Genomic DNA, 21,502 nt, shown 5'->3' on the forward strand with positions numbered 1-21,502 from the left:
TCTTCTTTGGAGAAGTGTCTATTCAAGTCTTTTGCCCATTTCTTCACTGGATTATTTGTTTTTTGGGTGTTGAGTTTGAGAAGTTCTTTGTAGACTTTGGATACTAACCCTTTATCTGATATGTCATTTGCAAATATCTTCTCCCATTCTGTCGGTTGCCTTTTAGTTTTGCTGATGGTTTCCTTCACTGTGCAGAAGCTTTTTATTTTGATGAGGTCCCAGTAGTTCATTTTTGCTTTTGTTTCCCTTGCCTCCAGAGACGTGTTGAGTAAGAAATTGCTGCAGGCAAGATCAAAGAGGTTTTTGCCTGCTTTCTCCTCAAGGATTTTGATGGCGTCCTGTCTTACATTGAGGTCTTTCATCCACTTTGAGTTTATTTTTGTGTATGGTGTAAGAAAGTGGTCCAGGTTCATTCTTCTGCATGTCGCTGTCCAGTTTTCCCAGCACCACTTGCTGAAGAGACTGTCTTTATTCCATTGGATGTTCTTTCCTTCTTTGTCAAAGATTAGTTGACCATACGTTTGTCAGTCCACTTCTGGGTTCTCTATTCTGTTCCATTGATCTGAGTGTCTGTTCTTGTGCCAGTACCATACTGTCTTGATGATTACAGCTTTCTAGTATAGCTTGAATTCTGGGATTGTGATGCCTCCTGCTTTGGTTTACTTTTTCAAGATTGCTTTGGCTATTCGGGGTCTTTTCTGGTTCCATACAAATTTTAGGATTATTTGTTCTAGCTTTGTGAAGAATGCTGGTGTTACTTTGATAGGGATTGCATTGAATATGTAGATTGCTTTGGGTAGTATCAACATTTTAACAATATTTGTTCTTCCTATCCAGGAGCATGGAATCTTTTTCCATTTTTTTTTTTTTTGTGTGTGTGTGTGTCTTCTTCAATTTCTTTCATCAGCTTTCTATAGTTTTCAGTGTATAGATTTTTCACCTCTTTGGTTAGATTTATTCCTAGGTATTTTATGGGTTTTGGTGCAACTGTAAATGGGATCGATTCCTTGATTTCTCTTTCTGTTGTTTCATTGTTGGTGTATAGGCATGCAGCCGATTTCTGTGCATTGATTTTATATTCTGCAACTTTGCTGAATTCATGAACCAGTTCTAGCAGTTTTTTGGTGGAATCTTTTGTGTTTTCCATAGAGAGTATCATGTCATCTGCGAAGAGTGAAAGTTTGACCTCCTCCTGGCTGATTTGGATGCCTTTTATTTCTTAGTGTTGTCTGATTGCAGAGGCTAAGACTTCCAATACTATGTTGAATAACAGTGGCGAGAGTGGACATCCCTGTCTTGTTCCTGAGAGAGAGAGAGAGAGAGAGAGAGAGAGAATCTTAAGCAAGCTCCATGCTGAGCATAGAGCCTGATTCAGGGCTCGATTCCACGACCCTAGGATCATGACCTGAGCCAAAATCAAGAGTCGGATACTCAGCTGACTGAACCACCCCAGGACCCCAAGACTAGTGTTCTTAAATTAGAGACATGTGCAGATCAATTTATGAGTTACTAAGCATTTTTGAATAAGCTCAGAGCTCTGAAGAGTGATGTGGAATGCTGCTACTTGAAGCAGGTCCACTGACCAGAGGCATCAGCATCCACCGGGTGCTCCTTAGAAATGCAGAGTCTTGGGGCGCCTGGGTGGCGCAGTCGGTTAAGCGTCCGACTTCAGCCAGGTCAAGATCTCGCGGTCCGTGAGTTCGAGCCCCGCGTCAGGCTCTGGGCTGACGGCTCGGAGCCTGGAGCTTGTTTCCGATTCTGTGTCTCCCTCTCTCTCTGCCCCTCCCCCATTCACGCTCTGTCTCTCTCTGTCCCAAAAATAAATAAAAAACGTTGAAAAAAAAAAAAGAAAGAAATGCAGAGTCTTGGGCCCCTCCCCAGACCTACTGGATCAGAATCTGAATTTTAAGAAGATCCCCAGGGAATTCCCATGCACATTGAAGTCTGAGAAGCAATGCTATAAAACGCTGAAGAAAAATGGTTTCCAGTGATGGGGCCTTTCTGGAGGGAATACACGGGGCTCAGAGAGTGACCCCCCCAAAATACAGCCATTTGGGGATAGATACCTTAAATGTGAGTCATAACATTTCCCTCCACAATCAGAGATAAGTTTTAAGAAAAGACAGCTCCTAGGAAAAGGAAGGCACTAGCTAAATTCACACACAAACCTGCTTGTTCTGATTCCATAGGTCAGGTGTTTCCATTCCCTAAGCTTATCTTCCCACGTGGCAAGCAGGACCCATGCTGGAAAAATAGGGGTGAACTGAAGTGCCTTGAACATTAGGTACCAGGCATTGGGCCTGAGGTGGGTATATCATCTACCTACTAACCCACACTCCAATCCCTTTTGAATCATGTACCCAAAAACAGTGACCTAGTATGGAAAAAATAAAATACTACTTCCTTGGGACAGGATTCCTATAGCAGAATCCTGAGTCTGTCTTCTAACATATACCCTCATCCTCAGCAGGACTGAACATGTTTGCTGAGAGGGCAGACTCTGGGTTCAAGTGCCAGCTCCATCACTTATTGTGTGGCGTTAGACAAATAATTTAATTGCTCAAAGCCTCACTTTCCACATCTGTAAACCCAGCCCTAGTAACAGCTCCTATCTTGCAGAGTGATTGTAAGGTTAATAGGTTAATACAAGTAAAGCATTTCTAGCAGTGCCTGGCATATAGTAAGAACTCAGTAACAGCTACTATTTCTATCATCATTATTATAATTGCTAGTATTATTACTAGAGATCTGCTTTTGATTTAACATTAATTAGCACTCCCTGGGGAGAGCTGTTCAACCAGTTCCGTATGCACACCATCTCCAACTGGTTTTCATCTAGTCCATAATTCTCCGTCTTATCAAGAAATGGATTTAGGTAAAGTGCTGTGACAAACAGGACGAAAACCCAATCGTAGAGTGTCCATGCTGGAACACACCCCTAATCTTCCAGGGCACTCACAGGGCTTGACTTAGTGACCACACTGTTTGCTAGCCAACCCCTCTTCCGTGTCCAAGTACCCAGAAACCACTCAATTTAATAAGTCACTCTAGAATGTTTGAATTCAATTTCCAGCTTGAGGTTAGAGTTTTTGGGAAATTCGGACATTTTCCCTTTTCCAGTCTTTGAGCTCTCCTCTTCCCACAATTCCTCAGAAATACCAGCGGTTGCTCAGCAATTTCACATGCATTTGTCTAAATCCTCTCTGATGGTCATTTTTCTGTGTCAGAAGACACAAATACATTTATAGCAGCTTCTGGCTCTCTGATGATCTCCTCACTTATCTTTGCCTTCAATTCCTCTTAACCAAATGTGTTCTGACCTTTCTGCATTCTTTCTATCTCCCACTGCCCCGCCGACATGACCCCATCAGACCCAAGCAGCCAGTCTAATCCCATTTGCATTCTTTGTAAGCCAGGGATAAATTGAAAGACCAACCCCCACAAGAGTTAGCTTTTCTTGGCCAAACCTCAATTCATCTGGTGTTGAAATAGTTCTGATAATAATTTTACAGGTTTGTATTTGTTCTTTTCTAAACTAGAGAATGTTGGACAGGAGTTGGGGCCTAAAGCTGAGGACAGAGAAGTAGTAAGTAGCTGCACATTCTGAAGATAGCCACGAACTACTGGGACCAGTCACCCGACAGATGGCCCTCAATCCTGTCAAACATCATGCCCTACAGTAGGGAGTAGCACAATTCCCTTGAGCCTCTATAAGTTGAGTACTGGGAATGAGTCACAGAAGTCACAGAGTAATCAGTCTGTGTGGGAACACAGAGTGGTACATGGGTACTCCATCACTTCCACCTGGGAAAGATGAAGGAGTCCCCGCAAGAAGCACAGACTGTAAGACCTTGATGAGATACCACATCGCATGGGATGGCTATAATCAAAAAGACAATGACAAGTGTTGACAAGGAAGTGAGGCAATTGGAGCCTTCATACACTGCTGGTGGGAATGTGAAATGGTACAGCCCCTTTGAAAAACAGTCTGGCAGCTCCTCAAGGGTTAAACACAGAATTACCACGTGACTCAGCAATTCCACTCCTGGGTATACACCCAAGAGAAATAAAAACATATGCTCACACAAAACTTGTATATGAATGTTCACAGCAGCCAAAAAGTAGAAACAAACTGAATGTCCATCAACGGATGAATGGATAAATAATATGTGGCACACCCATGCAACAGAATATTATTCAGCCATAAAAAGGAATGAAGTACTAAAACATGCTACAGCATGGATAAACCTTGAAAACATGAAGTCAGGCACGTGGGGCACCTGGGTGGCTCAGTGGGTTAAGCGTCTGACTTTAGCTCAGGTGGTGATCTTATAGTTCGTGGGTTCGAGCCCTGCATCAGGCTCTCTGCTCTCAGCACAGAACCCACTTCTGATCCTCTGTCTTCGTCTCTCTGTCCCTCCCCCATTCAATCTCTCTCTCAAAAATGAATAAACATTTAAAAATTTTTTTAAAAAAGGAAGAAAGAAGCCAGGCACAAAGGATCACATATTGTGTGATTACAATTGTATGAAATGACCAGAAAAGACTACTCCATAAATACAAAAAACAGAATAGCTGTTGCCACTGGCTAGGGGGAGGGGGTGTTGGGAGGATGGCAGGGATGATGGCTAAGCAGTATAGGGTTTCTTTTTAGGGTGATGAAAATGTCCTTAAATTGTGTGTGTAGACAGTCGCACAACTCTGTGAACATTTTAAAAGCCAGTAAATTCTGTGAGTGAACTGTATGGTATCTCAATAAAGCTGTTACCAAAAAATAAGATGAAAAGGAGGAAGAGGAGGCATGGATCGCCATCCCCCTTTTCCAGCTGGTTACTTGCTGAAAGGCAGAATCTGCAGGCCCATCCTAGAGCACACATCAGAGCACAGTAAGGGACAGTTGGCACTTTGGAGGCTTGTGTGAACATGGAAATTGGTGCCTGCTTCTAGCCTGGCAGTGTAGTTTTTTTTTTACTTTTTTTTTTACTTTTTTTTGTGAGAGAGAGAGACACAGAGCAGGAGAAGGGGAGGGGCAGATAGAGAGGGAGACACAGAATCAGAAGCAGGCTCCAGGCACAGAGCCCAACAGGGGGCTCGAACTCACAGACAGTGAGATCATGACCTGAGCTGAAGTCAGACCCTTAACCAACTAAGCTACCCAGGGACGCCTAGCCTGGCAGTATAGAAAGGGTAGGGCAAGGTGAATGATGAACAGTGCAGCTAAAAGGACAGTGACGAGGGCTGTGGTGGACATTCATGCATGCCACAGTTTGGCAAGGCAAGTGTTTCCTACAGCCCGAGGAGACATTGAGGCAGAAGGTATCTAGGCTTAAGCAACCATGCCAGCATCCCATTCAAGAGGGCTGCCCACTAGACACAGGGACCCCCAGTAGCAGGAGGCCTGGGGCATGAACCCAAGTAGTGGCAGAAAAAGAGGGAGGAAAAAGAAGCTGAGACAGATCTCCTCCATTGGGGACCTATATAGTAGGGAGGCCTTCAGGGCCCTCTAAACAATACTTCTCAACCCCTACTGTGCCCCCACGGATTATCTAGGCATGTTGTTAGAATACAGGTTCTGATTCAGCGAGTCTAGGATGGGGCTCTACATTTCTAACAAGATCCCTGGTGCTCCAGATTATGTGGGTCGTGGACCAACTTGGAGCGGCAAAGATCTAAATCATTGGCTCTCAAATTCTTTGGTCTCAGGATCCTTTGGCACACTTAAAAATTGTTGAGATCCCAAAGAGCTTCTGTTTATATGAGTTACAACTATTAATATTTACTGTGCTCAAATCTGAAACTGATAATTTTTTATATTTATTGATTCATTTAAAAACAACTTAAAGCCCATTACATGTTAGCATAAATAACACATTTTTTATGAAAAATAATTATAACTTTCAAAAAATAGCGAGTGGCATTGGTTTACATTTTTGCAAATCTGACTTAACAGAAGACAGCTGGATCCTCATATCTGCCTCTGCATTCACACTGTTGCCTCATACAGGTATGTAGTTAGAAAAGAGATGACTTTTTAAAATGAGCTTTTCAGGTAATTATAAATACTCTGATACTACACTAAAACTTGATAGATATTTTCTTAAAGGTTAGTTGCACCGTGAAATCTGGAATCATAGCAATGAAATTTTCATATCCTGTTACATTAAAATCCATTGGTCTATCTCACACTTTTAATGGATCTTTTACCCGTACATAATTTTGTCAAATCATGCATTGGAAATATGAAGGTACTGGTTCACTGAGTCATGCAGATGTTTCAAACATTCATACATTTTGTTGTATAATTTCAACAAGTCACATCTGTTAATATCACCGCTGATCTCACCAGTCAGCTCACCAGAAAAGGTTTTAAGAACTCAGAAGCTTTGGTGCTCACAATGGTGAGTACAAGTTTTACAAAATCTCAATTTTCACTTGAAACCTCAAATTCTATCACTGATAACTGCCATCAGTTGTTTTCTGTTTTGTTCTGTTTTGTTTTTGTAGCAGTGATAGCAACAGGCTTACTTCAATCAGTCACAAGAAACTGGTGCTAAATACCTACTTCTAAATAACCATAGTGTGTCTGTCAGGCATTATACCAAGTGAAAATGATTTTCCATGAAATTTTTCCATGGCTGGTTTAGCTCACAACTCATACACGTAATGTTTCTTAAAACACCCATCATACTTCAGTGTGTGGCAAAAGTGCATGCTTACATTTTTATCACACAGAATATTGAAAAGACATATACTCAAAAGTCAATATTTACATAATTAGTAATGTTTACTCCTCCATCAAGGACAGTCTTCAATGAAATTGGATTCCGTTTTGTTACCGAAAGTGATAAGAGTGAAGAATACTGTGCCTACTAGTACAGTTTGGTGCCACTGCTTTGGTCCATGCTAAGGCACAGGCAGTTGTACCCACTACTGCTTTTGCACTATCATTGCAAATACCAACACAGTGAAAAAGACAAGTAATGTCTCAGTATTAGTATGCAAACAGTTTTGATCTTACAGACCAAAGAAAGGGTCTCTGAGAACCGCTACCCTAAAGAACTCACCATGTGCCCCATCAAAAGTCAGCATTTGGAAGGCTGCCACCACAGTGTATGGAGACCTAACAGTGTGCCACCAAAGAAGTCAGAGCAACCAAGAGACAGCAACAATAACAGCCCATTTAGTAAAGATACCCTTGTTTCTTTTCCTCTCCCACCACCCTCCAGCCAACATATTTGGTGAGGTAGGACTTGGAAAGAGGGGAGGATGTATTTTAGAGCTAGACCAGGCCACTCCAACACAGCTCTACTTTAGGCTTGGGCATGGAGAGGAAATGAAATTGAGATCAAAGTTGAGATTGAAATTTTAAACTGGACTGGACTTCTAATAATCAGAAGTGATCAGAAAGTTATGGAATTTGCCCAAGATGTTATTAAGAAAACAGGCAGGGCAATAAGACTGAGCACAGTTGGAAGCACAGATTACAGCTAAATAAAACACTTACATGTTTCTACCCGTACCGAGTTAAAACTCTTCGTCAAACAGTTATGTCTAGTCCCCTTTCCACTTATAACACATACATATTTGAGCTAATTGGAAAGCTCTCTATGTGACATGCCATATTCCTTTTCTTCCCTGTCAACATCATATCATTCGTCTATTCACCGAGCTTTAATTGAATGCCTACTGTGCCAGGTGCTATTCAAAGGGCTTGAGAAACACCAATGAAAACACAGATGAATATTGTTAGTGGAGATCATATTTGTAATTGTTACTTTTTAAAGCTTTTTTTAATTAACCATGCAGGTTCACCTGCAAAGCATGCTGGGATCTAGGAGCAACACAGCAGGGTTCAGTAGAGTTTGGCTAAATATTCTAAGTGGCCCATAAGGCTGATCTCAAGGAGTATGACCAGCAACCCAGGGCTTGTACAGTTGGCTCCGATAGTCAAGGTTATCTGATAATGTAGTGGGCATGGACGCAAGAGCAGAAGGCTCTGGGCAAGATAACAAAGAGTGGCAGCATCTTGATTTCAGTGTGTTCTAGAAGGAACCCAATCTCAGCCAGGAACTGGAGGCACAAGAGACAGAGTACAACTCCTTCAAGGAAGGGGACCTGGTGTGGGCTTGGCAAGCATAGGGTCTTAGTCACATGAATGAGCTGGTGTTCACTTGGCAATTTTAGTAGTAGGAATAACAACTAGCTCATAGGCTGGAATGGACACCCTGGATTAGATTCAGAACAAAGGGCAGTTCAATGGGCATGTGGCTGCTACCTGCTGAGCTTTTTGAAGGGTGTGTTCCAGGTCCAGTTTAAAACCATTACAGACTCTACACTCTGAAAAGACACTTTACTAAAACAATAGTAAAGTGAAAAGTAAGTATAAGGAAGTCCAACAAAGTTCTGCTTTACCCATGATTTCTTTTTCAAAGTTGTCTCAATGTCCAATTCCTACAAACGGGTTTGTGTGTGTGTGCATGTGCACGTGTGCCATAATTTCATGTTCAGTCTGTCTCATGGGTCGTCTATACTGGTCTGTCCCTAGCTCCACAGAGAATGTCAAAGACGTATGGTAGAAACTGCAGAATGAACCACTGGCTTTCATGTGATTAACCTTAAACTGGCCTTCAATCTCATTACCTCCTCCGATTATACCCTCAGCCAATACCTTCACCTCTCTGACTTTATATTGGTTCCACACTTCCAGTTTGTGACCCAACAACTCTACTGCTCCAACACTCACTGATGCTATTTCATTCCTTGACTTTTATTTTTCCACTTGTGGTGCTCTCTTGAGACAGCTCTTTCAGGAATCATCCCCTTAAACTACTAAGTCCCCTTCATACCCCCTGACTTCCAAAAGAGACCTAACTGAGCACCATCTGGCTTCTCACCCCCCACCTCTGCCTGGACCCTGGAGGAAAGAGGTCAGACAAAACTTCCCTCTGTCTATCTCTCTCCCTAAGCAAGAGTCATAAGACTTGAGGGAAATGCAAAGGCTCTAGAAAATGGCAGAACAATAAAAAAAAAAAAAGAATGCTAATAACGTTACACTTAATTATCATAAAAGCCTCAGAACAGAACTTTTCCAAATGTTGTATTAGGCCATATGCACTAAATCATCTTAGGGTGCTTGTTAAAAATGCAGGTTACTAGGCTCAACTCCAGACCGTCTTAGTTTGAGTTCCCCCAGAGGCAGACCCTGAGATAAGGATTCAACTGCAGAAGGTTGATTTGGGAGGTGGTTCCAGGAAACGCAAGTAGGGAAGAGTGAGGAAGTAAGACAGGGAAGGAAGGCAGCCAATAAAAGATGTACTCTCTTGCCAATTACCACTGTGGGCAACTGGGGCTTAATCCCACTGGGGAACTTTGGAAACAATATAGTACATGCATCTCACAATTAGGCCACAGAGGAAGAGAGGGAGTTGTGTTTGGATACCACCTTCTCTCAGTCATTGAAGCTGCACTTGGGTGGCATTAATTCCCTGACACTTTTGGCCTGCAAAATAGGAGCCCTCTGGCAAAAAGGTGAAGGTGCCAGGAGTTGGGGTATAGGTTGGGGTGCACTGAAATGGTGAGGGTTGAAGAAATATGAACAGGGACCCGACGTCATCTACTACACCAACTAAATCAGCATGTCTGTGTGGGGTGCTAGAATCTACATTTTGAATAAGATCCTCACAATACATTTGGAAAACATAGAATATTAAGAAAATGTATAAGTGGGACTGGATTTCTTATTTCCTAATGGCTTCAGTGAATAAGAAGACACTTCTACCCTATCATCCCTCCCCCGGCCAAAAAAAAAAATCTAATTTTAGTAAGCCTTCCTTTTCTTATGATGAAAGCACAAAACTTGAGTATACCACTCACCATTATAATCCCTGGGCTGAGTTTCCATTTTGTACCAAGGGAGCTATTTTAGACAAACCCTCTGAACTTAAATAGAGAAAGTGATTCATTGGCATGTAAGGTCCGTTTCATGTTGATGTCAGGATGGAGAAATCAGATGGTGCTAAATGTTCTCTCAGGTCAATACTTGATGACTTCATAGCTTTCACCAGAGTTTTGAATGGTTCAACATTTAGCACTCAAGTCCAGGGGCTTTTTGCCAGCTCTTTGTGAAAGGGGAAGCAGGGGGAGATGCTATTGAAAGGTTTTTTCAAAAGGTTAGTTAATGCACTAGGGCATGGATTTCATTACATGCTCACATAACACTGAGTGGCAGAACATATAGTGGGCAATCTAAAAATAATTACTGCTCAGATGTCGATTAACCAAGAGTTGGCCATTAGCCGGACTTTGGAAATGTGAAGCTGGGACTGAGACAGCAGGTTCCTGGGACACTGATCTTCGATAAGGCTGCAGGTTGGGAGGTAAGAAAATCAAATTCCTGCTACTGAAGTTCTCACTTACTTTCCCTTTTATCCATAATTACAAGCCACCCCATGTCCACGGGAGTTACAAAGCACTAATAGAGGACTGCCATAGCCCTTCTTTCCTATAGTCAGGAGCCATTTTATGCATGATAAATATCAATGTAGATAATCTTTAACACTTATCTGTGGTGGCTGCTATGCTCTTTCTAAAATATTCCCCTGCCTAGAAAAGTGAAGAGATTGAGCAGAGACGAGGAGAAGAAAGAAAAACTAGCCCAGGGTGTGGAGCTGAAGGTTCTTCTAAGAGAATCAGTCAGAAACGCTCAGCAGAGGCAAAGAAGTGAGTACACATAACTGAGGCAAGCATCCTGACTTCCACTCTCTGCCAAAGCACTCACCAGGCTCTTTTTTCTTGCCTGTCTCTCCTTCCTTCTGCCCACCTCCCCACCCCACGTTGAGACTTCCCTGAAGGCAGGGCTAATATCTGCTCATCCTTGAATTCTCTCTGCCTGATATACAGTAAGCTCACACTGCATTTTGGTTGGGTGAATAACTGAACAAGATTATTTGTCAAGAGAGACTTGTAATGCCAGAAAGGAAGGAAATGCTGAGAGAGGGAGAGAGAGAGGAAGGAAGGAAGGAAGGTAGGAACTTGAAAGAGCTCCCAATGGCCAAAGCTGGAACAATTTGGACAACACAATAAATAAAATAGTATTGCTTTATAACTCAAAATATAAAATAAATATCCACGAGCCCATGCTGACACAAATGAATGATTGAATAAATTAATAAATGGGGAGAAGAAAGAAATCTTCCATGCAGAAGAATTGAAAATAAATTTTGTAGATACTCCACCCTAAAGGAAATAAATAGACCATAGCTTCCCGTTCTTTAAATATGAGCTGTATAGAATGACTTCCATCCAAGGAGAATGGTGTGGGAAAGGAGAGTAACCTTGCAGTGGAGAGACCTGACAAACACTGCTTTAGCCAGATGAACGAGATTACCATCAGAAGTCAAAAGTCATGTTGATAGCACATACCCTTGATATAATGTGATGAAAATGGCACTTTACTTCTGTGGTCTTTCTCCCCAAACTTATAACCCCAGTTCAATTGTGAGGAAAACATCAGACAAATCCCAATAGAGGGGCATCCTACAAAATACCTGATCAGTTCTCAAGCTTGTCAGGGTCATCAAAAAACAAGGAAAATCTGAGAAAATGTCACACCCAAAAGGAGCCTAAAGAGATGTTAGATGTCACATGACATGCTAAATGTCAAGTATCCTGGATGTGATCCTGGAAAAAGGGACATTAGGGGAAAACTAAAGAAACCTTAAGAAAATATGGGCTTTAGTTAATAATAATGTATCAGTTTTGGTTCATGAATCATAACAAATGTATCTTGCTAAGGTGAGATGTTAATAAGAGGGGAAATTATGCAAGGTAGTGGAGGAAGTGAGGTATGTGGGAACTATCTGTGTATCTGTACTATCTGATCACTTTTTCTGCAATATAAAAGTGTCCTAAAAAGTAAAGTCTATTAAAAAGAAAGAGAGAACAGGAAAGAAGTAAGGGAGGGTGGGAGAGAGAGAGGGCATGGAAAGGAAAGAGAGGATACAGGGTTTAACTCGGTATTACCGTAGTACTGTAGGCCACTGCATGCCTGCTGAAGAAACCCTGGAAGTAACCATTGATGAAAAGCTCCTAGGGATTACAGCGCAGGCATGCATAAGAGGCAGTTGCCCCTGTGGTGGTCCAGCCAGAATTTCAGGGACCAATCCTAGGTTTTGGCTTGAGTGAGGGGGGTGCTGAGTACCAGACTGCTGCCTTATATGGCTGTACAAGTTTCTGGATGCTTCCATGGCTGAAGTTTAAACGGCAATGGGCTTACAACTCTGGGCTCTTCTGACCTAAGGGCCATCTCACTGTTTTCAGGCTGCCAAGCTCACTAAGAAAAGCAAAACAAGTGACAGGGAGCTCCATCTACATCCCTGCACTATTATGTCATATATATCATCTGCTTGGCTTATTAGCTGCTTTGAGGAAAAAAAGAAAACCAGTTAAAGCAACCTTGCCGTGAGCTCAGGTTATCGCTCTTGCCCATCCCTGCCACCCACACCAGAATATGGCCCAGGTCCTCTATAATCATGGGCTAATTTGGACCGGGGCCTGCCTCACCCAGTAAATACTGCTGTCTTCCGTGCCGAATATCTGGCCTGTCCAGCGAACTCATCCATCAAGAATCTTCTGGGCACTGGCATGCTTTACGTGTTGTTGGAGTAATGCCTCTGCTTGTGTAGCGGGGTTATCCGTCCTGCCTGGAGACGAGAATTGAAAGTTCTGGGAGGAGTTGTGATCACATGGTTAAGGGCAGAGTTCATCTTTCCACTTCCTCACTGGGGGCACAGCAGAGTAGACAAGTAGTGATCACAAGAGACCTCAAGTCCCTGTTGGTCTCACAAATGCTCCAATCTACAGTTCTACTCCTTTCTGCCCCACAACACCAGGTAAATCCCAGGTCTGTAAAATAGCCTCACACAGTGATTAGCTTAACTATGGACAAGAGTCAGAGACTCTCAGTTTTAGTGCAGTTCTGCCACTGGCTAGTTGGAACATTCCTCAGTGTTGATACTGACAGACACTCCGCGGTGGTAACACCACAGAAAATGCTGACAAGTTGGTCATGTCTCTGTTTCATTCATTTTGATAATGACCAAACTTTTTAAAAAATGTTTTATTTTTGAGAGAGAGAGAGCAGGGAGGGGCAGAGAGAGAGAGGGACAGAGAGGATCCGAAGTGGGCTCGGCGCTGACACCAGCAATCCTGATGCAGGGCTCGAACTCACGAACTGTGAGATCATGACCTGAGCCAAAGTCAGACGCTCAACCAACTGAGCCACCTGGGTGCCCCAATAATAGCTAACATTTATATTGAAGTGTTCACACAAACCTAATCTCGCTTAATTTTCATAATAACTCTCTGAGATAACTGTGGCAAGAAAGGCAGTACAGGTGAGAGGAACTTACCAAATGGCTCCTCCTGACACCTGTAGGAAGCAGCGTAATAGTGTTTCCCAGGGTGTCCTTCCTGCTCCGCTTATAAGTTTCATAGATTGGATTTTTTTTATATGAAACTCTCATATGTCTACAAATTGAGGCCATTCTTAAAAATGAAGAAACGGGTTCAAAGTTACTTGCCCACTATCATATAGCTAAGAGGATCTCAGCAGATAAAGAATGTACACCTACTGAGACAACAGAACTCCTATTCTTCCCCGTCAATTATGGTCTTTCCCTAAAGTTACTCTCTCCCTGGGTAACATCCTTAACACCTCTAACATGTTAACCATCAAATCTACCTCCAGCTCAGACTTTTCCTGAGCTTCATATCCATGTAGACAACCGTCTGCTACAAACGAGCACTTGAGCATCCAATACACACCTCCAGACCAACATATCCTAAACAGATCTCATTGTACATCTCCAAACCTGCTCCTCCTTAGGGACTTCCAACTGCACTTAGCACCACAGTTCAGTCCATTGCCCAGATCAGAAACCCCAGAGTCCTGTGACAGCCTTCTCTCTCCCTTGGCCCCACATTCAGCTGGTGAACTTCCTCAATCTTTCTAAACATGCCTCCAACCACTGTGCTGCTTTGTGTCCCCTGAATCTCTAAGTCCTTTATCCTTTATCTTCTGCAATAGGTTCCCCAATGATCTGGCCTTGAGTCTCACCCCACCCCTCAAACTCCTCTCTGCCTGACAAAGTGGCCTTCTGAAATCGGGCCCTGTATTGCCCCCACTCCAACTTCACTACCCTCACTTTACCTTGGGCACATTGTGTTCCAGCAAATTCAAAGGATGTCCAGTCAACAGCCATGCACCTTCTGCCTCTAATGCCTTGTCCCCACTATCAAGACTCTGTTCAACAACCACTGGCACCTCTTTGGTGAAACATTCCTCTCCGCAGGGATATTTGCTTACTCTGTCCTTTGTAACACACTTCTACCTTGAACTTGCCCCTGTCATGGCCCTTCTCACAATTCTTTGCTTACACTTCTTCCCTCTAGCACTACCACCATGCTGGGAGATGCTTGAGAACAAAGACAAGGCCCTATTCATCCTAGCCAATGCCCTACATGTAGTAGACACGCCATAGATGTGTAGTAAAGTATGCTGGAACTCCTCATCATGGAATGTTAGAGGCATGGAAGGAAACTTAGAACCAGTCTACTCCACTCCAAACCCTCATTTGATAATGATATCAAAGCTCAGAGAGGATGTGACTTGCTGAGCTACATAACTACTTGGCAGCAATGGTAATAAATAGATTCATATCTCCTGAACAGATTCATCCTTTATCAACTCTTTCCATGATTCCTCACCGCCTCTCAGACTCAAAGTAGAAAAGCCATTGCGCCTGTCAGTGTCTCTGTTTCCACTCAGAGACAACGGAAATTACTAATGCCTTCCCTTTCTATGGCATAGGGATTTTATTTAGCTATGGTTGAATGTTGTTTGTAAAAATGCTTTGACTTCAGAGAAGAGATACACCACAGGCAAGACTCAGCAGCCCACCGCTTTGATTTCAACTTCTCAGTTTACTCTCTCACTTCCTCTATTGACTTTTCCTCCCCTGCAGCCTTCAGGCCAGCAGAAGCTGGAGGAGAGATTTGCGATTTCCTCTTCTACTCCAACTCCTCTTAAGCAAGGAGAAAGATACTGTAAATAAAATAAGTCAAAGGTTCCTGTATAGAAGCGTAAAAAATATTGCCATTGATTATAATTTCAAAATGAGAAGGCTCAAGTGTGCAGCCTTGCTGGGAGTGATTCTGGCACTTCTCAGAACGCCCACACCCATCCATGTGCGCACATATAGTACAGCCAGCCAAACCTAGAAGATGTTTTCAAATTCTGACATTCTTTAGAAAGGGGGAGAAGGGTTAACTTGAAAAGTAACTTTTTCCTAAAAGACAAAGAAAGGCTACAGAAATGTTCTCCAGATTAAAGGAGGTTAGGGTGACATGACAACTAAATGCAATATCTAACCCTATATTGGATCCTGTATTGGAGGGGAAAGATGCCATAAATGACATTATTGGGTCAATTGACAAAATTGGAATTAGAACAAATTATTGACACAAATGTGTTGTTATCAGTATTAAGTTGGCAGAAGTTGATCACTTCTCTGTAATTAGGTAACAGACTATTTCTATTCTTAGGAAAGGCACACTGAAGTACTTAAGGGTAAATGCTCATGATATATGTAAGTAACCTTCAAATGGCTCAGAAAATCATAATGTGTGAGTGTGTGTGTGTGTGTGTGTGTGTATGAAGAAAGAGAAAATAATAGATAATAGAGAGGGATATATAAAGGAAATGAGGTAAATTATAATAGGTAAACAAGTAAATCTAGGCAAAGCATTTACAGATGTGATTTATACTATTTTTATTCCTGCAACTTTTCTGCAAGTTCAAAATTATTTCTGAGTAAGTTTTTGGGTTTTTTTTAAGATTTTATTTTTAAGTAATCTGTACACCCAATGTGGGGTTTGAACTTACAACCCCAAGATCAAGAGTTTCATGCTCTTGAGCCAGCCAGGCACTCCTGAATAAGTTTTTAAAAATTATGTGTGAACAAGACTTTGCATTTGTGATATTTACAAAGTTCAATTTGCTGTCTATCTGTCTATTTTTAGTAATCATGTCCCTGGAACTATGTTAAAAGCTATAGAGATTAAAAAGAGAAATAGGCATAAATTTTCCTTTAAATAGTTCATTTGTAGTTCAGAAGAGAGGACATAAACACATGAAAAGATAAAAATAGTAATAAGAGCAAATGCAGAAGACCAAATGAATAGTGGCAAGGGAAGGCAAAATGGAATTTCAGGGCTTTAAAGAGGAGACAAAATTTGAGTCAGGCCCATGAGTGGGGATTGGGTCTGGAAAGGAGCAGAGGAGAGGAAAGGATGCTCCAAGTTGAGGGTACAGTGGAGCCAAGGTGTGGAGGTGGGAAAGCATAACCTGTCATGAGTAGTACGATTTGAGAGGTCTCATGGGAAGGAGGGCAAAGATCAGGGTAGGAATGTAGGTTGGGGCCACCTGGGACACTGGAAAATGTCAGGCTAACAAGTTTGGACTTTATCCCAGGAGCTAGAGGTCAGCAATACCTTAGAAGTGGCTGACCCCTCTTTTTTCTATACAACACAGGTAGGGTTGGAAGTGGGCTGGGCCAATCATTACGCAAAGACCCCAAGAAGCATATGTAGGAAAATTTCCCTCATAGACCCTACCAAGCAGGAATCTATTTGAAAACAGAACTATCTTTCGATAGCTAATTTGGTTCTTAGTATTCATAATTGGGTGTACTTTAATCAGATAATTGTATGCCTTGACTTTAACACATGGCTGTTTTCAGCTGTGTTGTCAGCCACACGAAGCAATGGAAATTTTTGAAGGAGGATGGAGGACAGTCATTTTGGAGAATTGAATGAGGGAAGACTGAGAGGGCAGGTACATGAGTCAGGGTCATTAATGCTAGCTGCTATAACAAAAAAAAAATCTCAGTGACTTAACATAGTAAATTTCTTTGTCTCATTCAACCATTGCACAGTCTTATATAAGTGAGACAGCTCTTGCTAGTAGATTCCTTCCAAATGATGACTTAGGAATCCAGGTCAATTCTAGTTTGTGATGCTGCCATCTTAAACACATGGCCTCTGAAGTCACCATGAAAGGAAAGACTGAGAGGGATGATCAGACCAGGAGTTTTGTGGCTAGGCCTGGAGGTGATGTATACCACTTCTGCCCATGTGTCAGAGTCTAGTCACATGGGCTCAACCAGACTGGAAGGGCCCCTGGAATATGTGGTTGTTATGTGTACCCACGAAGAGGAAATGAGATGGTGAGTTTTGGGGTTCCCCAGGAGACAAAGAAATGGGTACTAATAGTTTAGGTGAAAGGTGATCTGGGACCAATAGAAAAGTAGGGAAGTGAGACAGAGGGAAGGAAGTCAATGCAGGGTATGTTAATGAGCATGTTCTGGACACCTCAGACTCGATCCTACAGGGGACTAGTGAGAGACTGCATAAAACAAGCCCCCAGTTGTTCCCCCTGAGAGGAGAGGAAGCTGAAATATTTATCAACCAACTTCTCTCCTTCATTGGTTGAGGGCTGCTCCCTGAAAAATTAACTTTTTGGCATTTCTGGAAAGCAGGCAAGCATGCTCCAGTGGCCAAAGAAAGTCCTCAGGCAGAGAGTCACATGTGCTTGTGTATGACACCAACAGTGTGTATTGAGTGGTGAGGGCTAATTCATGTGAAAGGAACATCAATAGCATCTGCCACAGTGAGCAACTGCCCGTAGCTTCTAGCCTCTCTCTGCTATACAGATAACCCCAATAGAAGTGCTCCCGGGAGGCCAGATTACAGCCGGAGTCATGGCTCTCTAGAAATGCATTTTCAACAAGCTCCCCAGAGGGGTCCAAGGCAGACCATTTATAGACAAGCATTTGGAAATGCCTCCCGTTCTGTACTCAAACCTCCTTCATCTTACTTCTCTTGCAAACCACTAGTGAAAGCATTCTCTGTAAAGTCACCATTGGCCACCCACTCAAATCTCACTGTCTCCTCAAGTTCTCAACTTACTCTATCGTTTGACCCATGTTTTTACTTCCTTTCTGAAACACTATTCTTCTTCCTGGGACTGCACCACTGCCACTCCCCTACTATTTCTCCTGCCTGTTTGGGTACTCTCTCTGCATCTTATAATCAGAGCAGCTCACTCTTCCCTGGAGGCCCACAATTGTTCCTGGTCACCACACCTAGACATTGAGAAGAAACCAGGAATGGTAAGGGGATTTATTGGTAATGGCTGCCAGAAACCGTGAGTTAAGAAGAATTCTGAGGCTATATGTTCAGTTAGCTACGTCTGCCATGGTGTTGGCATAGGGAGTAGCTGACTGAGTTCGGAAATTAGTCAGCTCTGGTGCAGAACTTTCTCAAGTTTCCATCTTACACGATCTCCCTTGACAATCTCATTTACTCCCAAAGCATTAACAATCATTTCTATATAGATGCCGCTTAAATCTATATTTCTATCCATGACCTCTCTCAGGAGTTCCAAACCCATATTTTTAACTCTTTTTTTAATGTTTATCTATTTATTTTGAGAGAGAGAGAGCACAAGCAAGGGAAGGACAGAGAGAAAAGGAGAGAGAGAGAGAGAGAGAGAGAGAGAGAGAGAGAGAGAATCCAAGCAGGCTCCATACTCAGCACAGAGCCTGACAAATTGCAAGATTATGACCTGAGCTGAAACCAAGAGTGAGACGCTTAACCGAGCCACCCAGTTGCCCCATATTTCTAACTCTTTAAAGGACATGACCTTGACATTTATTTTCTACTTGCACACTCTTTCATCTCCATTCTCCATGTCACATGATGACTTTACCATCTTTCAAAACACCTCAGCTTCAAATCTTGGCAGTATCTTCACTCCCTTAATATTTCCTCATCACTTTTCCTTATCATTTACCATGGTGTGGAACAAATTGTATTCGAATTCATTGTTGACTCTCCGTCTGACCCAAAACGCTGTTGATTCACTAAGCAGAAGAACCAGATCTACTTCACCTTGAACCTCTCTGTTCCTGAACTGTTTTTGGTACAAAGTAGACACTGAGTAAGTGTCTGAGGATGGATTATGTATTTACATACATGTAAGTAATATATGTGTATGTATATATAAACCTAATGTATAAATTATATATATATATGTGTGTGTGTGTGTGTGTGTATATATATATATATATATATATATATATATATGTTTGTTTTGCTCCTTCTCTTTAACTCTCCCACCCTTCCCACACCACATGTCCAAGTGATCACTAAGCTCTGTCCACTCAGTTGCTCCACAAAGACTTCGACACACATGAGCTCCATTTCCATCCTCACTATTTGCCACTATTTGCCACTATTCTAAGACAGAGATATAAGTGCAGGATGTTTGTTAGGGACAATGCCTGTGGAGAATTGAAGCAAGCAGGTTTGGGCAGAGGGAAGAAATGGGCTGCAATACAGTCACAATAAAAGCTTCAGCTTTTAGGGAGCTCTGGAGCTGGGATGGCCCTTCAGAGATTTTTCAAGTTGGGGAAGGTGTCTAGCCGTGTATTACCCCCACCCCAGCATCAACCAATCTTTGGATGTAAGCTGCCCTAGAGAAAGAGTGTGATCTTGGGCTAGCAAGCTCTCTTTAGGTGAAGGCAAGGCCCAGAGGGAGACTCAGCTGAGGTCCATTGGCCACCAGCATTTCCTCTAGCTGGGCTGAGTGGGGATCCTGGAAGCACATGCCAGTCCTGAAGTGTGGATCTTGGTAGCACACCCCAGCATCAACTAGATTGCTGGCATCCTGCTTCTTGCCTGTAGGACTTCTTGCTCCTCTGTACTGTAGGCATTGCTAAATGGTCTCAGTGCCCCCTGACCTTTTTTCCCAATCCATCCTTACCCTGCCACCCAGAATTTTTTACAAACTAATCTGATATGTTCAAGAGTAAGAGTCAAGATGTATGTTCAAGAGTCTTACTTTACAGTATGTACAAACTCATTTGTGTGAATGGGGGGAGAAGCAAATTTGTCCATGTACACATAGAAAAATACCTCTGCGGGGCACCTGGGTGGCTCAGCCGGTTAAGTTTCAGACTTCGGCTCACGTCATGATCTCATGGTTTGTGAGTTTGAACCCCCTGTCAGGCTCTGTGCTGACAGCTCAGAGTAAACACTATAAAAAGAAAAATACCTCTGGGGAAATCTACAGAGACATAAAGTAGATTAGTGGTTGCCAGGGTTGGGGAAAGGGGGAAATAGGGAGCATGAGTACAATGAGTTTGGGAGTTTCTTTTCAGGGTGATGAAAATGTTCTGGAATTAGTGGTGATAGTTACACAAGCTTGTGAACGTACTAAAAACCCACTGAACTGTATACTTCAAAATAGTAAATCTTATGGTATGTGAATTCCATGTCACTTGGTTTAGGTGTCCCAGAGTCGGCATGCGAGAGTGAAAGCAGTGATTCTATCAGCTTTGTGTCCTTTGCATTGAACTGGCTTTTCAGATTCTTCTGTAAGTGAACATATTTTTTAATATTAATTTAGGGAGGATAACAAGTCTCCCTTCAAAATCATTCTTTTGATTTAGAACCTTTGAAACTTTATCCCTATGAATGTATGGAGGCCAAACTCCTTGCAAAGTAGTCCAGGCCCTTTGTGAGCGGGCCCCAAGCTGCTTTGACAGATGTTCATCTTTCCCTCCCCCATGACTCCCCAGCCCTGACTGCAGCCACCTCAGGTTTCAACATTTCCCTGGGCTTCCTGTCTCTGAGTCTTTGTTCCCTGCCATTCACACCCACCCCCTTCTTTGTTTCCTCTCCCACTCAGCCCTACCTGCCCAAATATTTCCAGGGCCAGATCAAATCTTGTTTACCCAAAGCTGCAATTGAAATGCTTCTCTCTTTCTAGCACTGCTAACACTTTGTTTGGCATCTGTTTCTATAGCATTTATGATATGCTGCCATTTTATACAATCAGTTGTATATTTCTCGTTTGGCTGATTCATCTTTGATGCCCCTACTATGTACAGCGTGTGGAATAGATATTCAGTAAGAGCTTACTTAATTTTTGGTTTAAAGTTTTTTAAAAAAATGCAAATCCACATTTATTCATTTGCTCAGTCCAGAAGTACTTATTGATGGCACACTGTGCCAGGCAGTAGTGTGTAAGCCAAAAAAATGTCCTTGCTCTCATGGAAACTACTTTTTTATTTTTCACTTTATTCATGTATGACATATATAGAATGTATACACATCTTAAGTATGTACCTCACTGGCCTTTCACGTATGTATGTATCCATGTAGCTATCACCTACATCAAGATATAGAATATTTCCAGCACCCTGGACTCCCTCCCAGTCAATATCCTCCCACCCAGAGATAACCACTATTCCAGCTCCTACCACCACAGATTACTTTTCCCTGTTCATGAATGTCATAGAAATGGAATCAAATAATATGTTCTCTTTTGTTCACTGTAAATTTCTATGAAATTCATCTGTGAGGCATGCATAGCAGC

Source organism: Panthera pardus, unplaced genomic scaffold (assembly GCF_024362965.1).
Source record: "Panthera pardus isolate Hobbes unplaced genomic scaffold, ASM2436296v1 HiC_scaffold_27, whole genome shotgun sequence".
NCBI classification, from domain to species: domain Eukaryota; kingdom Metazoa; phylum Chordata; class Mammalia; order Carnivora; family Felidae; genus Panthera; species Panthera pardus.